The following is an 18,033-nucleotide window of genomic DNA, read 5'->3' as shown; positions in this document are numbered from 1 at the left end:
GACTGAAAGGATAGAAGGGAATTTTGTTTTTATTTTTGGAAAGTGATGTTCTGGGCAAAGAATCAAAATTCCAAGTTAGAGTTGGTTCTGATTTGTATCCCAACTCAACTTTCACTCATGCCTATTTGAGTATTTACACATAACGAGTCTATTGCCTTGGAGTGTCTCTGAAATTTCACACTGGCCCTGTAGAAAATACCCCCCCCCCCCCCCCCCATCTTGCCAGGGCAGGGAAAATATCCTAAATATCTTGCATTGAATGTGATGGTAAAACTCTCTATGGCTTACTGGGGCAAACTGTCATTAAAATGTATGTTTCAGTTAGTATAAAAGCACCTTCAGAAAGCAGAAGCAAACAAACTTCTGTTTTTCTTCTCCGATGCTCCTAGTTCCCTTTGATGAGTTTTCTATCTTGGAATAGTTCTGTGTTAAATTTTGCCTGTTGCTTCTCCAATTTGTAAAATGTTACGTTTTGTTTTCTGATTGAATGCACGGCTATGCTTGAAGCCCCTTGGAGAGTCCCCAGTTAAAAGGTTACCCAATGTCAGCAATGTTAATTTTCAACTTTTCTGCTCCTGTGCACAGGTGCATCCTCTTCTCAAATCCATCCATGAATATTGAAGATAAACCAGGAGGGCAGGGGAGAGGCGAGGTGTGAGACACACCCCATGATGAGGGTGCTGAGGGTTGGCGTATTTTGAATCCTAAGGACAGCTTATCAAAGCATGGACTAATGCTTCTGTGGAGAACTTTGCACAGAAATGTGAAAAAGATGCCTGTTCTGAGGCACGGTGTTAGTGCTTTGTTGGGTGACCAAAGTGTTGTAAAGCTAGGTCCTGCATTTTGCTTGCATTTGCCTATAGTTTTACAGAAAGTGGTCTGTTATTTTAAGACCTACCAATTTTGCTTTTTAATCAGTTTGCTTCAGCATTAGCTTTAAAAGAAGAAAGTGCTTGTGTGTTGTCCACACACACACACAAGAAGAGATAATTATCTCTGCAGGTACCAAATGTTTGAGCGAAAGAGCTCGTTTCCATCAACTCCAGTCCTTGTTCCGGCTGATACCTTTCTCTACACCATGGAGCATAATTACTGTTCCCAAATGTTGGCTTTTCCATTTTTGACGCATCTTTAGCTTGGAGAAGGCTCCGGGGAGACCTTGTTGTGGCCTTCCAATATTTGAAAGGAGTGTGTAAACAGGAGGGGGAATGGCTGTTTACGAGGGTGGATAGTGTTAGGACAAGGGGGAATGGTCTTAAACTGAGACAGGGGAGGTTTAGGTTAGATATTAGGAGGAAGTTTTGCACACAGAGGGTGGTGACACACTGGAACAGGTTGCCCAAGGAGGCTGTGGATGCCCCATCCCTGGAGGCATTCAAGGCCAGGCTGGATGTGGCTCTGGGCAGCCTGGTCTGGTGGTTGGCGACCCTGCACATAGCAGGGGGTTGAAACTCGATGATCATTGTGGTCCTTTTCAACCCAGGCCATTCTGTGATTCTATAATGATTCTATGATGTCTGTGTAGCTTACTTCCCTCTGATTCACTGAGGGTAATAATGAGACCTCGGCTTTACATTCCAGTTTGGAATTCAGACAGAGGGCATGATTGGAGCTCTGCCTATGGTAAAACCAACAGTTGGATGAGCCGACTCTACTTTCTGTATTTTCCTCACGTTGTAGCTTTTGAGGCAGGGAAATGAAATCACTTTACATGTTTTTCAATTTTGAGTTTTTGTAAGATCGAGGTATTTATCTTGCAGTTCAGACTGTGCCTGACATAGAGCCTGGCAGAGCTTGTTAGTGTGTAGTGGCATCTGATATTACTTCTCTCTAATTACTAGAGAGAATACTGTTAAGAAAGAAAACTTTCTTAGTAATTCATGAAAATTGGAAATAGTTTTAAATCCCAGTCTTTGAAACTCACGAATGTTCAATAAATGCTTTGGTCTACCTTTGAACATCAGTCAAGTTTGCTTTCAGTGTTGTGTTCAATTCTTGTGATGATCTAAACTTTGTTGTTTATTTTTTTTGTCACGTACGTAAGTCTTTCAGTATCCAAAACGTTGAGTGTTCTGTGTGCATCAGTTCTCACTGAAGCATGAAAGATTTAAATCTGATTTCCTTTAAGAGCTGTTTACCTGATACTTTGCTTATTAAAAATTGTTTTTATGAAGCAAGAATTGTGCATCCCCAATGCCACATCAAAACAAATTGTAACTTGGTTTTGAACAGTATTTAAAAGGAAGTGTGTAAATTGCTTTGCTTTTTGTATGTTAGTATTTTTCTGCTTCTGCTGCATTTGAATGTTCTTTGTAGATAAGTACTAGTATTCAGGAACTTGAAGTAGGTAAGAATAACTGTCCTCCTTGTTATGACAGGAGTCGTATGAAGACACGCACACTTCTTCTCTATCTACTTAATACACCGTCAGCAGCTTCCATGGAAATAAACAATCTTGCCTATCTGCATCTTCACAGGTGCAAATTAAAATTTATGGGAAGATGATCTCAAAGCTTTGATTTACCCGGAAGCTTAAAATTGATCTTCAAAGGGAGGTTGTTAATGAGGCAGCTGATACCCACTCTTGTGGAATTGTTGTTTTTCATTCATAGTGAAGGGCTTTACATATACATAGGTGTGTTTGATATAAACAGGTTAGTTAAAGCATACATTTCAGTGTATCACATGGCTTTGTGTGGCCAGTTGGATTCCATGAATTGCAGTGCTATTTGAAGTTGCCTCATTCCAACTTCACAAGTTCTACTAAAGGTATGCTTTCCCTGCCTTTGGTAACGTTGACAATAGTACCTACAAGTAGGTAGGTACTATTTATATTTTTCATCTCTTTCCCTTTACAGTTGACTGAGAGGACTGTAATGTTACACAGAGCTACTGAAAACAGTTGTAGGAAAATCTGATTGAGGATACCTGGTGGGTAGGGTGGGTTTGAGGTTGAGGAGGGAAGAGCTGTGGATGGCCAACCAGCTGTAGAGGGATGTTGAGCAGACCTGTAGAAGGAAGTGGGCTGGAGCCCTCATGGTGCATGGCAATGACAGGGTACCAAAAACATCAGACCCTTTTAATGCTTCTCTTTTTGAGGAAAAGGATATTTTGGTCTAGATAAAGTTCTGTATTAGTCTGCCTTGCTTTTTTCAGGCCCCATTAAACTTTATCAGTGCTCAGAAATGTAAATATGCTTTAATGCTTTTACTCATAAAATTAAATATGATTAATATCTGTAAACGTCTGCCTCAGGTAATGCTTGTGCTGCAGTGAGCAGGTAGCTCTTGTACTGCAGTCATCAGTGACTGCCTTTCATCTTTAATAAAGCTGCTTAAAATGGTACCTTTGGTGCAGGTTTGTATTCATGGGCAGACTCTGCACATGTGTTGCTTCAAGTATTGTGTGAACATACCTTTAGGTAGCCCTTATTCTGGATGTCTCCTTGTCAGCTTGGCCAGGGTAACTCTATGTATTTGAGTGTTTTTCCAAGGTGACAAGCTGCACAAGCTGTTGCAGTGCTGGAATTAGTATCTGTATCTTCCAAGTAGATGTGCTTAGGCTTTCTGAACTGACAGCTCACTCGCTGCAAACAAGGCACAGTGAGACCCCAGGGACGTATGCTTAGTGTCACATACGGTCAGGCACCCAATGGAACGGTGGCTTGCTTAGTTCTTTATTTATTTTTCTTAAAATTGAGAAATTGAGCCTGGGCACAGGGGTAGAAAGCACTTACCACTGTCTGCAGCAGTGGACCTAAAGTGCCTACAGCGTTTTGCAAATGTCTTTGTATGCCCTTGGCATACTGGGGAGCTGTGAGGGTGTTCTCTGCATAAATTGAGAGTAAAAAGAAAGCTGGGCATGAGGCAAGGGATTCTCACTGATCAATTGTTTTGTTTTTCTTGACTCCTCTTTAACTTCAGATGCTCATATTGGAATAATGAAACCTTTGTTTGAGCTTCCTGTCAGTTAAGATAGGACTTGGTAATAAGCACTTATTCTTCCCATGGAGTCTCTGAAGCCAAATAATACAGTCCAGGCATTTTCTTGCAGATTTTCAAATGTAAAATGATCAGGAAGAAAATTATTTAAATGAACCATACAATCTTCTATTGTGCTTTCAAGAAGATGACGCACAACGCGGGATCAATTCAAAATCTTCAGTAGATGATTTTGTAACTGGATGCATGTTTACACGTTGGTTGCATTTTGAGGAATGAGACTTGAAAGTGCTTTTTTTTTTTTTTTGAGTGCTAAAGCTATGAGACCTACATATGTGTAACACTGCAGTCAAAATGGGATGGGAACAATAACACTGGTTGGAGTGCTTTGCTTATTAACAAATTTATTTTTTTATTTAGAGGATTTAGAGGGCTGCTGTAGGACTCAAATGTTACCATTGCCTTTTCTTTGGGTGAACGTGTGAAAGAGTTTTATTTGTCTTTTTGACTTTTTTTTTTCTCTCTGTTCTTAAAAGCAAGACAAAATCTAGCCCAGCATTGATGGCAACATTTGTGCTTCTCTGATGCTCATTCCTGAGAAGAACTTTCCATGATGATAAATGGAAATAAGTTCTATATCTTCTATACTCCCCATTGGTGCCGTCCACAGTACAGCATATAAGCAGAGTTTTTATTTGTCATACAACGTAATATTTTTTGAGCTTAAAGTGCTTTGCTAAGAAGGTTGTTAGGGAAGTGACTAAGCTGCCAGGTGATTGTGGATGCTGACAGCAGACAGTGGTATAACCTCTGCGAAGGAGAAAAACAAAAGGTTGAGGGGGAAAGTATGAATAAGCTTCTTTAGTATTTCATCCAAGGAGTGGGCAGCTGTATCAAGGTGGGAATGGCTGGCCTTTGTCCCACCCCTCTCTCCTACTGAATGTAAATCTACTTGCTGTCATTTGAGTCAGAAATCTTTGAGTGTGGGGGCAGGAGGGAAAGTGCAGAGTTAATTAAGCAGATACTCAATGCCAGCTGTAGTTCTCCCTCTTTCTTAAACGACTGTATTACTGTTTGTAGGAGAGAGTATCAGGTCCTGTTTTTCTGTAGACTTGGGATGGGTGAATGGATTGTTATTTCCAAGAGCTGTCTCTTATTCTGTGACAACATAATATCTTCATGTACAGCTCCTACACTTTAATTACTAAATACTACCCTTGTAATTCCAAGGAGATTTCTCATTCTTAGTAATTAGAACTGAGATTTCAATATCTTAAACATCCAGTCTGGACAACAGTGGGGATAGATCACTAATAAATTATCTGAAGGACATTCATTATGATAGTGTGTGAGGCGAAGATGCAAAGGCATCCATTTGATAATGGGATGTGGATTTGAAAATGAAGGCTGACGTTTGGGTTGGCGGTCGTTTTTCCCAGTGTAGCAAATGTTCCTGTGGTTGGAGATCTTCTTTCAGGCTAATTCAGCCAGCTTTTGATGTGATAAATTGCTGGTTGGCACATAGCAACAATTTTGTAGTAACCACAACAAGAGAGTTGCTGCAGCTTTTCTTTTTTTAATCTGTCACCGGTTGGATAGCAACTGATGAATTTTCATTACATTTTATTTAATATCTTATTTATATTTATCTGCCTTAAGACAGGAAGGGAGGCAGTGTGTGTTGTGGGAAGAGAATTAAAGATCAGTTCAGACTAAGCTAGAGTTCCTGTAAAGTAGGGCAGTGCTTCTTGCCTTATGGACCTTGCCCATAAGATACAGTGGGGGCAGCCGAGCAGCTGCTGTGCCTTTGCTGCCTCGTCCTTGTGCTTTACAGGTGCCTTGAAATGCAGTTTTCCTATTGTTGGTCAAGTTGGAGGCAGCTTCCAAGAAGAGATACTGCGCTGCTGAAAGATCAGGTTGATGCTGTCAGCTGGCTTCATGCAAGTTCACTAGACCTCTAGAGAAGCAAGTATTGACCTGAGCAGAATTCAGGCATGCTACCTCAACTTCATTGCATACTGGTCTGCACATCCCTTAACTTCTTAAAGCATTTCTTTGTATCTACAAGGCAATTTGTGTGCAGATTGCAATGTAGAAATGCATGCTTTGACTCGGGATGTCTTCTCCAACTCTGTAAGTCTATTCCTCCCCTTGGACAGAAATTCTTTCAATGACGTAAGAGTTAATGCAGAAAAACTGAAATTGCAAGCTCTAGCACACTGATGTTGAGCAGAATGTTTAGAACAATGGAGCTCTATCACGTTTTTAACAAAAGCACCAGTGCTATTTGCATTGTCTAACAGGTTTTTTTTGTTCTCCATCATACAATCTGCCTCCCAGAAGGATGCTCTTCCACACACTTGCAGAAGTGTCAGGACAGCAGGTTGCTCATGTCCACTGTGTGTGACCATGCAAACTAGCGTTCCTGCTGCCAGGTGATTGACTTGGTGATATGATTCATCTCGTATTTGCATACCTGCTGCTTCCAGGGAAGCACTGTATGTTCATGGTAATAATGAGGTTTGCTTAAAAATAGGCCAGCTTTGTTTTCTTGTCCTTCTGTTTACTTGACGACTTGTCAGGTGTTGCCAGCACAAGTGTTTGCCCCTGTTGCTCTGCAAGCTGTTCACCCCTTCTCTCCTCCCCTGTGTGTTAGTTTTATTTGGTGAAGCAGTTGCCTGATCTTCTCTTCCCTGGCAGAGGTAGCAAAACTTGCACTGTTTAGCCTTATGTGCTGATTTAGAGAGATGGGGAAGAGTCCCACTTGTTCTTGAATTTCACGAGAAAATTAGCATCTGTCTGGGACAAGAAGTGCATTGTCCTGTGTCTTCCTCTTCTACTCACACACTTGATGAAGTCCAACCTGTAGAACTACTTCTGAAAAGTTAAAATAATTACCATGTTTCACTTCAGGGCTCCGATCCCTCCATTTGTCTTTGTGCTTCTGACAGTGTTTTTTTCCTACAAATTAATGTGACCTTCTCTCCATTCAGGGTAGAGAAAGAAAGGAAGATGGGCTATTTCCAATGGATCTTTGGGTTGTGACCTGAAAGTGTTTCCTATGAAATGCCTGGACTTTGCGTGTAAACATACATTTATATATGCTTAAATTGTTTCCTTTACAGTTTTTGTTTTTATTGTTTTTAACAGGGTTTCTTGCATGTAGAAATGAGAGCGTTTTCTGACCTGATGAAGCTGAACAATGCTGCAACCTTTGCAGCAGCCATCCCAACGCAGGCTTTGTGGAAACCACTTCAAAACTAACAGCAGTGGCAATAGTGTGTGTGGGAGGGGAGGAGAGCACGTCGAACTGCAGCGTGGTGGAGTCACGGGGCAGAATAGGTCTGGCTTTGTACAACCAACCCCTACAATTGTTGTGAAATTCTCCTCTGAAGCATTTATTACTATGTAAAATAGAAATCTGCATGATTTCCTGCTGTGAGTGCTTGTGCCGAGGGATGGGTTACTATAGTAACTAATATCAAGGAGCTGGCTGAGACTTCGCTCCGTAGCTGTATTTGAGCGTATGTCACAGTTTGATGCAATCCTGTGCAAGTATCTGACTGATGACAAACAAGGAGGCAGAGGTTGTGGCTGCCATAGCTCCAGTAGTAGTGTGTACACCTTGAAGTGTGTAGTATTATGTAGGTCCAAAAATCTGCATTTTCCAGAATGTTGGAAGTGGGGTGTTTGCTTTTTTTTCTTCCCTCCCCCCCGAAGGAGAGCTGATGAATGGAGACACAGAACACACTGATCTGTGTGTTGTGTTCCTGGCATTGCTTCAGCCCACCTCAAAGTGAAATACAAGCCTAGGGGTTGGGGACGTTTTCTCCCAAGAGTAATAGCTATTGCAGTGGCTGCTGGTCTGTTGTGAATCAGAGCTGGTGTCTGTTCTGCTGAGCATGATAAATAGCATTGTTAATGAGGTTTCGTCTGGACAACCAGCTTCTGCCCTCACTTAGACCCAGGCAAGCTTAATAAATGTATTTGTTTTGCAAGGTTAAGCAAGGAAAGGGAAATGGAGAAGGCTGAATCTTGGCTTGTAGACTGAAGGCTTTTGGTATGCCATACAATTTGTAAAGGCTGGTGTGCATGGCTTGCAGCTAGTCCAGAAAGGCAGAGTAGGGTCAGGTGCATGAAAATGAAACTTGATTGTCCATGTAGCATCACCTATTAAGCAAAACTTCTTTGATTAAATGGAAGTGGAGAAGAATAGCCATCTCTATCAAGAGAACTTTTGTCAGCGTAGAAGTTGGACCTAGCCAGGTGGCAATATTTTTCCTCTTTTTTCCATAGTAGTTCCTAACAGGATTGCGTTGAGGCCAACTTGAGCTGTCAGGTGAGTTTATAGCATTGATGAAATAGTCTGAAGGGTGAGTATGTCTCCGTGTATGACTGACAGGTCTGTAATGTCTGCAAAGAAGGTGTGTATGAGCATCAGCTCCTCTACCTCTTCTCTTCCAATCCCATTCTGCCAAAAAGCCAAGCATTCACGAGGAAAGGGTGAAGCTGTATGTCTTGTGCGCCTGCAAGCATGAACACACTTGGTTGAGAGAGGAGTGCCATTTGCTTGGGTTGGCAAGCAGAAGGAGAGCCTTGGCTTGTCCACCCCAAGAGCTACTGCTTACTTCTTTGGTATTTGGGGATGCACTGTACTTCTCTTGTTTAAAAACAACAATAACAAACCACCACTAACAAAAAAAAATTCCTTCCCTTGCTAGCAGATACTAAAAACAGAGTCCTGCAATGAAGTCTTAGAATAAGATTGTGTTATACTTGCACAGTGTAGTGATGCAAATCTGGAACATTGAGTTGTTATAAATAAATTAAAGCCAAAGTAGACTTACTAAGTACCTAAAGTGCACATTGTGATGGATTATCCATGTTCTTAATGCTTGCTTATTTTCTTGCAAAATCACTGGAGTCCAGTAGAGCACATTTTCTTTGATGCTGTTGTGAATGTGTGTTCATTTTAAATCTAGGTTATCTTGCATGTTGAAAAGCAGCTCAGTGTGAGTGTTAGTCACATTGGTTCAAAGGTAAAGAGTTCACAAGTTGTTCTTCTGTAGCTAAGGCGGGAGCCTTAGCTATGAATATAGTCAAGGAAATGTTTGAGCCATTATGCTGACATTTAGCTTGCTGCTAGGGAAATGAGAACTGTCACTGAATATGTACCAAGATGCAAAGCCCTTTCCAGTCTGTGTGCTTCAAATGCACTGTATACATTCAGGGTGGATAGTTGATTTAGACTAACAGATTTTGATCTTTCATTGTAAGCTGGAGGTTGGCCTTAGCAGGGAGTTACAAACTCCATGTTTCTCAAGCTGCATTTTGAGAAGACTTCTAACCATTCTCTCTGAAGTGGTTGCTTGTTTTTAGAGACCTTGTTCTTTAGAATATATTTTCTTCTTCTTTTTTTTTTTTTTTTTCCAATTTAACATGGCTTCTAGAATTAGAACTAGGAGAGAAAGCTTGGTGTGCGTTACCCAGCAAGGGTAGAAATGCTGAACCTCTAATATGAGTACAGAGATGAGCACTGAGGAAGGTCATTGACGTACTACTGGAAGGATGATAGCAGCATAAGTGAGCAAGTTCAGATGTGAATATTTGAAAACAAATTTATTAACTGGAATAAAGCTTTCTTGTTAGACCTTTGTGTGCGGATTGGTAAGCTAATACTTTCAAAATGCAGGCAACCACTCATCTGCCCATCGTGGGTACAGCCAAGGAATTTCTGGACTCGAGTGTCCTTTGGTTAATGAAGGTTAAAATGTGGTACAGTTAAAGAGTACGTCCGTCCAGAGTCCTTTCCAAAGTTCCCTGTCTGTAGTTCACTGTTTTGAATGTTGTATAATCAGTAGAAAATTGCCAGCATTTTGACCACGCTGGATCTTGACTTTGAGGTCACGATCATCATAGATAAAGTGACCGTTATTTCTGAGTTAATGTTTGACTGCTGTCCATTTCAAATTACAGCCAGTTTGTTTTCAAGTTATTTGTGAGTGTGATTTTTTTTGTCAAAAAAGGAGGGTGGATTCAAAATTAGTGCCTTCCGGGTTGCACAGAAACCAAAGGATGGCATGACTAGCTTTCTTCTCTATCTTTTTCTCTTTTCTCTTAAAAGATCTCTTGGATGAAATGCATTCAGCATGTAAAGAGCTTCTCATGACCAATGGGAGTAAACATTAAACATTAATGATGCAGCTTTAAGTTGCGTGGAAACAAACTGGGGCAAGTCAGTTCATTTTACCTTTGATTCATTGCTTCCAACAGTTACAAAGAGAAAAGGTTCAGTGGATGCAAGGCAAATATGAGTCTCTTCCTGTAACTGTTTCTTGTAATGACATATTTTGCTTTGAACAAAGAATAAGAAGATGTGCAGACTTTATAATTTCCAAGTATAACTTGGGTTTCTTTCTTTCTTTTTTTTTTAAACACACAAGAACAGCAGTTTACGTAATTGCAATGATTTCTAGTTAAGGGGGTAATAAAATAAAGACCTCCAAGAACAATTATGCATTTTAGATGTTTCAGCATCCCCCCAGGGTGAAGGTGTGAAGTGGAAGTCTGACGGCAAGTCTTGGATCTTGAATGTTTCTGGGCACATCTGTTCTGTTGATCAGACTGCAGAACAGAAAATCTCTTTTGGTTTTGATAGCTGTGAAATTTGTGCAGGTTACTTAAGCACAGTAGAAAGGTTTGGGTTGGAAGGTTAAGGTAAAGATTGTCTAATTCCTGCTATGGGCAGGAACATCTCTTCCTAAACCAGGCTGCCCAGGGCCCCGTCCTGCCTGGCCTCGAACACTTCTGGGAATGGGGCGTCCACAGCTTCTGTGGGCAGCCAGTGGCAGTGCCTCACGATAAAGAATTTCTTCCTGGTGTCTAGTCTAAATCTATCCTCATGTCCTATTACTAGGTGCACTTGTAAATCGTTTCTATCCATCTTTCTTTTAACCTCCTTTAAGTACTGAAAGGCTGCAGTAATGTCTCCGCTGCGCCTTCTCTTCTCCAGACTGAATGTCCCCGGCTCCCTCAGCCTGTCATCACAGGAGATGTGCTCCAGCCCTCTGATCATCCTTGTGATCTCCTCTGGACCTGTTCCAAAAGCTCCACTTCTTTCCTGAGCCAGGGGCTCCAAGACTGGATGTGTTACTGCGGATGGGGCTTCATGAGGGCAGGGCAGAGGGGGACAGTCACCTCCTTGTCCCTACTGGCCACCCCTCTTCTCATGCAGCTCAGGATACAGTTGGCCTTCTGGGCCAACATTGCCCATTCATGTCCTGTTTTTCATCTGCCAGTACCCCCAAGTCTTCCTCTACATCTTCTGTTGTTTTGGACGTCATCCAGCATGTGATGCCATTTAGTTCTGCAAAGTGGCCACAATGAAAATGTTGGGTCTGGAATTCCTGCCACCAAATTTTCTTCAGTAATGCTATTTAGGATCCCAGATATCTGTGTGCCCAGATCTACTTAAACACTACTGAGAATAAAGAGGTGGATGCCTGCTCACAGTACAGTATCTTGGAGGCACACAGTGTCATCAAATAGATTTTAGCTTCCACTTGTTTCTTCTATTTCTTTCTTTTACTCCTTTTTAGAAGGGAGACCCGAGTAACTGTTGTTTGCTAGTGTTCTGTGGGTCTGCCAAGAGTTCCCTGTCTGGTTCAGTTAGTTCTGCTTTACAGGGGGCAGTGCTTGTTTTTATTGGAAAGAGGCTTACCTGCGGTTTTTTTGTTTTCAAGTTCTGCGGGTTTCCATGCTTTTTCGTTTCATTCTGTGGTACAACATGTTTCCTGCAGCATTTTCAGCATACTTGCATTAAATTGGATGAGTCATAAACAGGTAACTTGAAGAGCAGCCTCGTTTTGCAACCAGAATAGAACCAGTGCTGAACAGCATTCTTGATAGTTTGAGTGGGGTTAGGCTGAGCTGCAGTATTATTACTTTCTTTCTTGATCTCTGAAAACCCCATGTGCTCTCCTTCTAATGCATACGGGTCTTTCTCAGTGGTTATGTGGGAAGGATTAAAGCAGACAAACTTGTTTCTGCCATGTAGAGATGATGTCAAACTGGACAATCCTGAAAACCTTGTTTTTAAAGTACCACTTTTGTGTCCCTGTTAATTCAGGTTTTAATTATGTGATATTAAGATTTGTTAAATGCAGTGTATTGAGACAAAGACCTTTCCATGCAGTAATGAATGTTTCACTTGTAGTAATTTAACTTCTGTTTTGTTTTCTGGTTAACTTCTTTTAGATTTCAATCTGTAGCTGGAACAGCTGTCCTTTTTAAGGTACTTAAAAAGGTCTATAGGGAATTTGATGTGTGGGGTGAGTTGTCAAAGCCATTTCACTATTTTAAGCTATGATGTAAACCATTTTAATATTCTTATAAGGCTTTTTTTAGAGCAAATTTCGCTGGAGGAAGAGTAGGTGTAGAATTGCTTCAACAGGGACATGAGGAACTGCATCTCTGGGTTGGATAGATATATTATCTCTGCCTTTTTGCTCCTTTGCAAACCGAATGCAGCTTCACCACTCTTCCCTTGTCGTCTGCTTCACTTTTTCTGCCTCAAATACGTATGGCTGCAGCCTTGTGCTAATGACTTCAGAGTGAAACTTGGCTCTGAGTTTCATTTTGCAGCGGCTGGTGGGAGAAACTCTATGAGGGTTTCAAGCATCCAGGTGATTCATAGCTCATTTTCTTCATGAGGGCCAGCAGGACCTATAGATCATCTAACCTGATTATCTTTAGAGGATGGGTCAGTGCTTAATGTGCTGAAGCCTTGTGCTGGACACAGCAATGGCTGTAGCCCTCTGGCACGGAGAGGTGTGGGAATGGGGGCCTGTGGAGTTGCAGACGGGGCTGGAAAAAGCTCTGGCTGTAACTTTTTTTGTACAAAAACATACATAATTATTTTTTTTTTAAATCAAACTGGCACTCACAATAAATTTTGCGTGGATTGCCTTCCTTGCCTTGAGTCTTGAAGGAAGTACAGGCATTGGGTTTGGTGATGTCCATCATTTGTGGATTCGGCATAAACTTTATAGAAATGAACGGAGTGGGATCCTCTTTTTGCATCCCAGAGCGGGCAGCAATGAGTACCTCCTTCTGTGGGTTTCAGGGTGCTTGTGTAAAGAGCTGTGCCAAGCCATGCGTGGCCTGGAATGAAATGCTGTGGCCAGAAATAGGTAACGCTGTTCAGGGAGCTGGTGACACTTACTCTGCTGCAGCTGGCTGCAAGAGTTCAAGGGGAAACTCAGTGAGGAGATCTGTTGTCCTTGCAAGGCTCATAATGCCCTGTTCAGCACAGAGCTTGTTGGTTCACACCGCTATTAGTAACTGTCAGGTCCTCTTCAGAATCTGTCAGTATCTCATGCTGTTTGTTCTTCTCACCCTCAGCTGGACTGAGATTTAAAAATAACCGTGCCTCTGCCACAGCACACGGCCTGGATGGACTTCCCTGAGGATGGCCTCTTGCTGTGGTGCAAGCAGAGATGCAGTGGTGGCGGTAGCAGAGCTGCCAGCTTGCACCTTGATCTGCTACGAACATTACTGCCGTAGCTGGTGGTTGGTTATTTAATAGTAGCATGTTTAACCGCTTTTGTCTGCGTTGTGATGAGAGGAGACAAAAAGCGCAGCTGCAGCAGGAGTCGTGGAAATTGCAGGTGTGAGGTTGGCTGGCAGATACCAAATTGCCATCTGTGTTGATGCTTTGTGATTTATTTTGTTTCTTGCAGTCTGCTTGCCTAGAAATGAGAGCAAGAATATGAAGTGAGTAGCTGAAGAGAGCTTTCATCCAGTTTCTGCAGCCTTGCTGTTTTAGCCCTGAGCCTGAGTGTGTGAGTTGGGGTTACATCAGGCAGAAGTGCTAAATGTAGTGCTGTTCTGGCCAACGTGTTCAATAATTGAAGTACTTTTCCCTGAGCTTTAAACATGTTCACCCTTTGCTGTCTGTGAGGTGTGGAGAAACAGGAGAAAGAAGTTGCAGGCGTTACTTGCATTAAGCTGTGTGAAGAGAAGAAAAACAGCCATTTGCTGTGCTTATCTACGTGCTTAGTGATCATTTTCTGTGCTTGTCTTCTGACATTTTGAGGCTAAATAAATAGGGCGAGTAACCTGAAGCATTTAAAGAAAAAACGTGTCGTGCTTGCCATAATTAAGTCGTAATTAAGACGTCCTGAATGTATTTTAAATTCATACTTCTAGAATGCTGTTATGTTTTTCTGTCTGGTATGCAGCAGGTCTGTCTGCTTGTTTACACAGCGCCTTGGAGCTGCGTGGATTCCCCACTGCTGCATGCGGAGTGGTTTGTAGCACTGTTAGGCATGTGCTGTTCCAAATGGAAATGCACTCGGAGCTGTGCTTTGGATTGCACAAATGACAGGTTCCAGGAATGGTCATGAGGACCAGCAGGAGGGGCTTTGAGGAGTGTGTGGACTCAGCACTGGCTAATCGGAAGCCCTTTTCTGGCGGTGCAGTAGTCCGGGCTCTGAAACGCAGGGCTTGAAGCAGCTGTTTGCCCAAACGACTTCCTGAAATAACGGAGAGGGGATCGAGCATGCTGGCTTTGCTCTCTTTTCCTCCTTATTTGCACTACAAGGAGAAGCTGGGCACTGAGGGAACTGCTTTTCTGTCAGAGATGGAGGCATTTGCATAGGGCAAGTTACGTTCACCGCTGTCTGCTTTGAAACATCTCCTTTTGGAAGCAGAGGCTTGAAGCAGCTGTGAGACCAGAAATACAGCATCGTGCGTTATGGACCGTGTTTATCATTCTTATCTGGAGAGAAAATGCGCTGATTACATCCAGCAGTTCCTTTTCAACTGGGGAGAAATGAGATGCCGGTCTCTATTCAGTTTGAAGAAGAAGAAGAAAGGGGGGGAAAAAAAATAAAAACCACTACTTTGTGTTTCTGCAAATGGAAATTTCAACTGTCCAAACAAAAGCAATGAACGTAGCAATAAAAACCTGGTAATATCTCAGTATCTGTTCACAGAGTTGATGGGCTCATCTTTTCCAAACAGTCAATCCTACATATTTATGGGGTAGTCTTACAGTTCGGACAATTTTTATCGAATCAAATTTAATTGCATGAAGTACTGCCAGATGAGAAAAAGATTTTTCTTTTTATAAAGGGTGAGAGGGTTTCTGCATAAGAAGCAGCAGCAGATTTAACAGATCGCTTGGCAACAGATGTCCAGCACTTCCTAACAAGCAATTGTGATTTGGGATCCAGACCTCTTCAATTGGATACATTCATTATATCTGGAGGAAACAGCACTAGACCTTTCAGGTTCTCTAATGTTTCTATGCAGCTGCCAGTGGCAGGGAGTGTTTTCTTTATGACTCTTGAAACAAAATCTTAAGCTACTTCCTTCTGCTGCATAATAAATAGACTGAGATGGTTGTTCACTTGAGAGCCTGTCTTTCCACGGTAAGCGCTGTGTTTTTGGTGTTAAAGCAGCAATGACTTAAGGTGCTCTCTGCATTATCTCTAATTCCTGCAGCCTGTACAGTTAGTCTGTACAACAGGCAGTGCCCTTCCTGTGTGTTACAGTGCACGTACACAAAGGGCCACAAAACTTTTGGCTGTGACCTGCCTTCACCTGCTGCACAGGGACTGGAATTACCTATTCCAAGGCTCCACTGGAGGGATGTATGGCTTCTGCAGATTGGTTGATGGAAAAGCTCTGTGGTACTTTGATGGATGTACCAGATTGCTCGCTGTGTTAAGCAGGATAAAAACGGTGAACCCAGGACAATATGGAAAATGTAGAAGACTACAGTATACCCACTATCCAGATGGACCATCATCTTTCTCCAAGATAGGTTTAAGGAGTCAAGTAGAAAGTGTGGTCACCTTCAGAATATTCTGCAGGTTTCATTTCTTTTGGCATGCAGGACCTCTTTGCCAGTAATTGGTAGGCGTCCTAATGGTTAGACATGCTTTTCTTGCCTGCAGCTTTCTTGAAGATGGAGCTGCACAGATCCACAGAGGTTTATGTCTCAGGATTAAGGTTCCTTGTTTTCTTGTCAATGGGATTTGTTGAAGAAAGAGTTGGTGCTAGATCCATCCACTAGTCATGCTTTCAGCTTTGATAAAGCACTGACTTTGCCAGTTGTTGGACAGTCTGGTGGATGGAGGTGGATAGCAGGAGGGTTGGATGAGGTGTGTGCCGTGGTCAGTCCCCGGTGTAGCAGATCTCAGTGCACTGAGCTTGTGTGAGAAAAGGCTGTTGGTGTACAGCTGTGAGGCCAAAGAAAGCTGGAGACAGAAGATCTGGAAAGACTTCTTAAATAGCACTTAGAAGCAAATTTAGTTTCCTGCTGCACTAGATGGACTGTGAGAGGATAATGTCATTTGGGAGTACCAGGTCTTACATCGATGTGTATGTAAGGAAGTTTGTCTCTTGCTTCACAAATGCCTTTCTTCACCTGTAAAATAAACATGTGAGGCACAACCCTGTACTTCTTCACATTCCCATTATTCTCTAATCCTTTGTCAGTATTCACATAGAGATGACTGTAGAGTGTTTCCTTGGATGAGCTCAAATACTGCGTGTTATGAAAACAAGATTAGGCTAAACTGTCTTCATAGCTGGATGAGCAGCATGGAAGCTGGGTGATAATGCAATCGCAGGTTAAGTACACTGGAGGTTAATAATTAAAAGTATTTGTAATGAACTTTCTGATTGGAAGACCTCTGAGGCAGTGGCTGCATGCTCAGCAATGTGTATTTGGCTGGGCTTCCCACAAGAATATCGTCACGAAAGATTTTTTTCTTGTAATATTACCATATGAATAACAGCTTACGAAGGCATAGATCTTGTAATTCTTGAGTCAGTTATTTCTGTGGTGTGAATGAAACTATAGGGTTGTAGTCCAGGAGAATGATTCCATTTTATCTGTGGGTCTTAGTTTCTGTTTAAAAGCATCAGGCTTTTATTCCAAATAGTTCCTGCAGCTTTCTGGTAGGTCTTACTGGTACAGGCATCTCTAATAGACACGTTTCATTCAAATTCAAAAATAAAATACAGAGGCCTGTTGATGAACCCCCCAGAGCAGGTTTATGGGATGGACGCTCTTGACTGAGGCTGTTTGTTCATTGCAAGAGCTTGGATTGGGTATTGAGCTCTTAAATCCTGTGAATGGTTTTTTTCTTAGCTAACCTCATTTGAGTGGAAGTGGGAGGGAAGAGAAATGAGGGGGAGCGTTCACATTTGTGGAGTCAAATTTTTTCCAAACGAAATGTTATGTACTGTAAATAATGCACCGTAGTATACACAGCATTTAACTATAAGGCACGTTTTTCTAAGTAAGAGCTGGAATTAAAACAGAGGTGACCTTCTGAGATGAGTAACAAGCTGCGATCCTAAATGTAGCCCTTTGTAGTTAAGGAACCTCCCTTGCGGATTTGCTCCCCTGAGTGGAACATGGGCAGTGCACGGAGAATATTTCCCTCACATTTGGCAACTGTGTTTGTGACGTTGTGATGCTGCCTATTCTGTGGAAGACTCAGTGGATCAGGACAGCTTCTGGGGCAGCATCCTGACATTTTGGGACATCCCAATGCAAATTCTGGCTTTCCTCTTGCATTTTCATGGTCATGCTTGCATAACTTTCATATGTGTTAGGGGGGTAGATATGGGGTAGGTTAAGGAAAAAAAGTCATAGGAGAGGGAAATATATCGGTTGCTTTGTACAGTATTTTCCTGTAAACGTTATTGGCAGAAGGAGTTGTAAACTTCAAGCAACTTAAAGAGGAATTCTCCTACACCGTTTTTGTTGGCATGCCTATAAGCTGTGTTATGGCACAGCCAGTCAATTTTACGGACCTGCAGGTACATTTACTTCTGTGTGTTGTTTGATTTTTTCTTTAATTTTTAGTCTTTGCTGACTTCTGAAGATGGGATATATTGTTTAAAAGCAACAATACTTGATTTACTAATGAGACAAAAACTGGGGGAAAAACGTACCTATCTTGCAGCTAACATACATGTCAAAACAAAAGCTTGCTGCTAATTGAGGCAGCACTTGTTTCTGTGGTTCAGACTAGCATAGAATGTGAGTAAAATAAATGTTTTCCAACTA

At 42.0% G+C, this 18,033-nt stretch overlaps 1 protein-coding gene across 25 annotated transcripts in view; it reads left to right on the top strand.

Annotated features, from left to right (window-relative positions):
• The window catches only part of MTSS1 (MTSS1, I-BAR domain containing), a 118,420-nt gene that overhangs the window by 20,046 nt on the left and 80,341 nt on the right, over positions 1-18,033 (top strand). Inside the window, exon 1 of one of the 25 annotated variants that reach the window (XM_040679246.2) lies at positions 14,463-15,376. The exons of the other annotated variants lie outside the window; for them this stretch is intronic. The gene's annotated coding sequence lies outside the window, so the exon portion shown is untranslated. Of the gene's footprint in view, positions 1-14,462; positions 15,377-18,033 lie in introns of those variants that run through there. 25 annotated transcript variants of the gene reach the window in all.

This window comes from Gallus gallus, chromosome 2 (assembly GCF_016699485.2).
Source record: "Gallus gallus isolate bGalGal1 chromosome 2, bGalGal1.mat.broiler.GRCg7b, whole genome shotgun sequence".
Lineage (NCBI taxonomy): Eukaryota > Metazoa > Chordata > Aves > Galliformes > Phasianidae > Gallus > Gallus gallus.
This window is presented reverse-complemented; position numbering and strand designations above follow the sequence as displayed.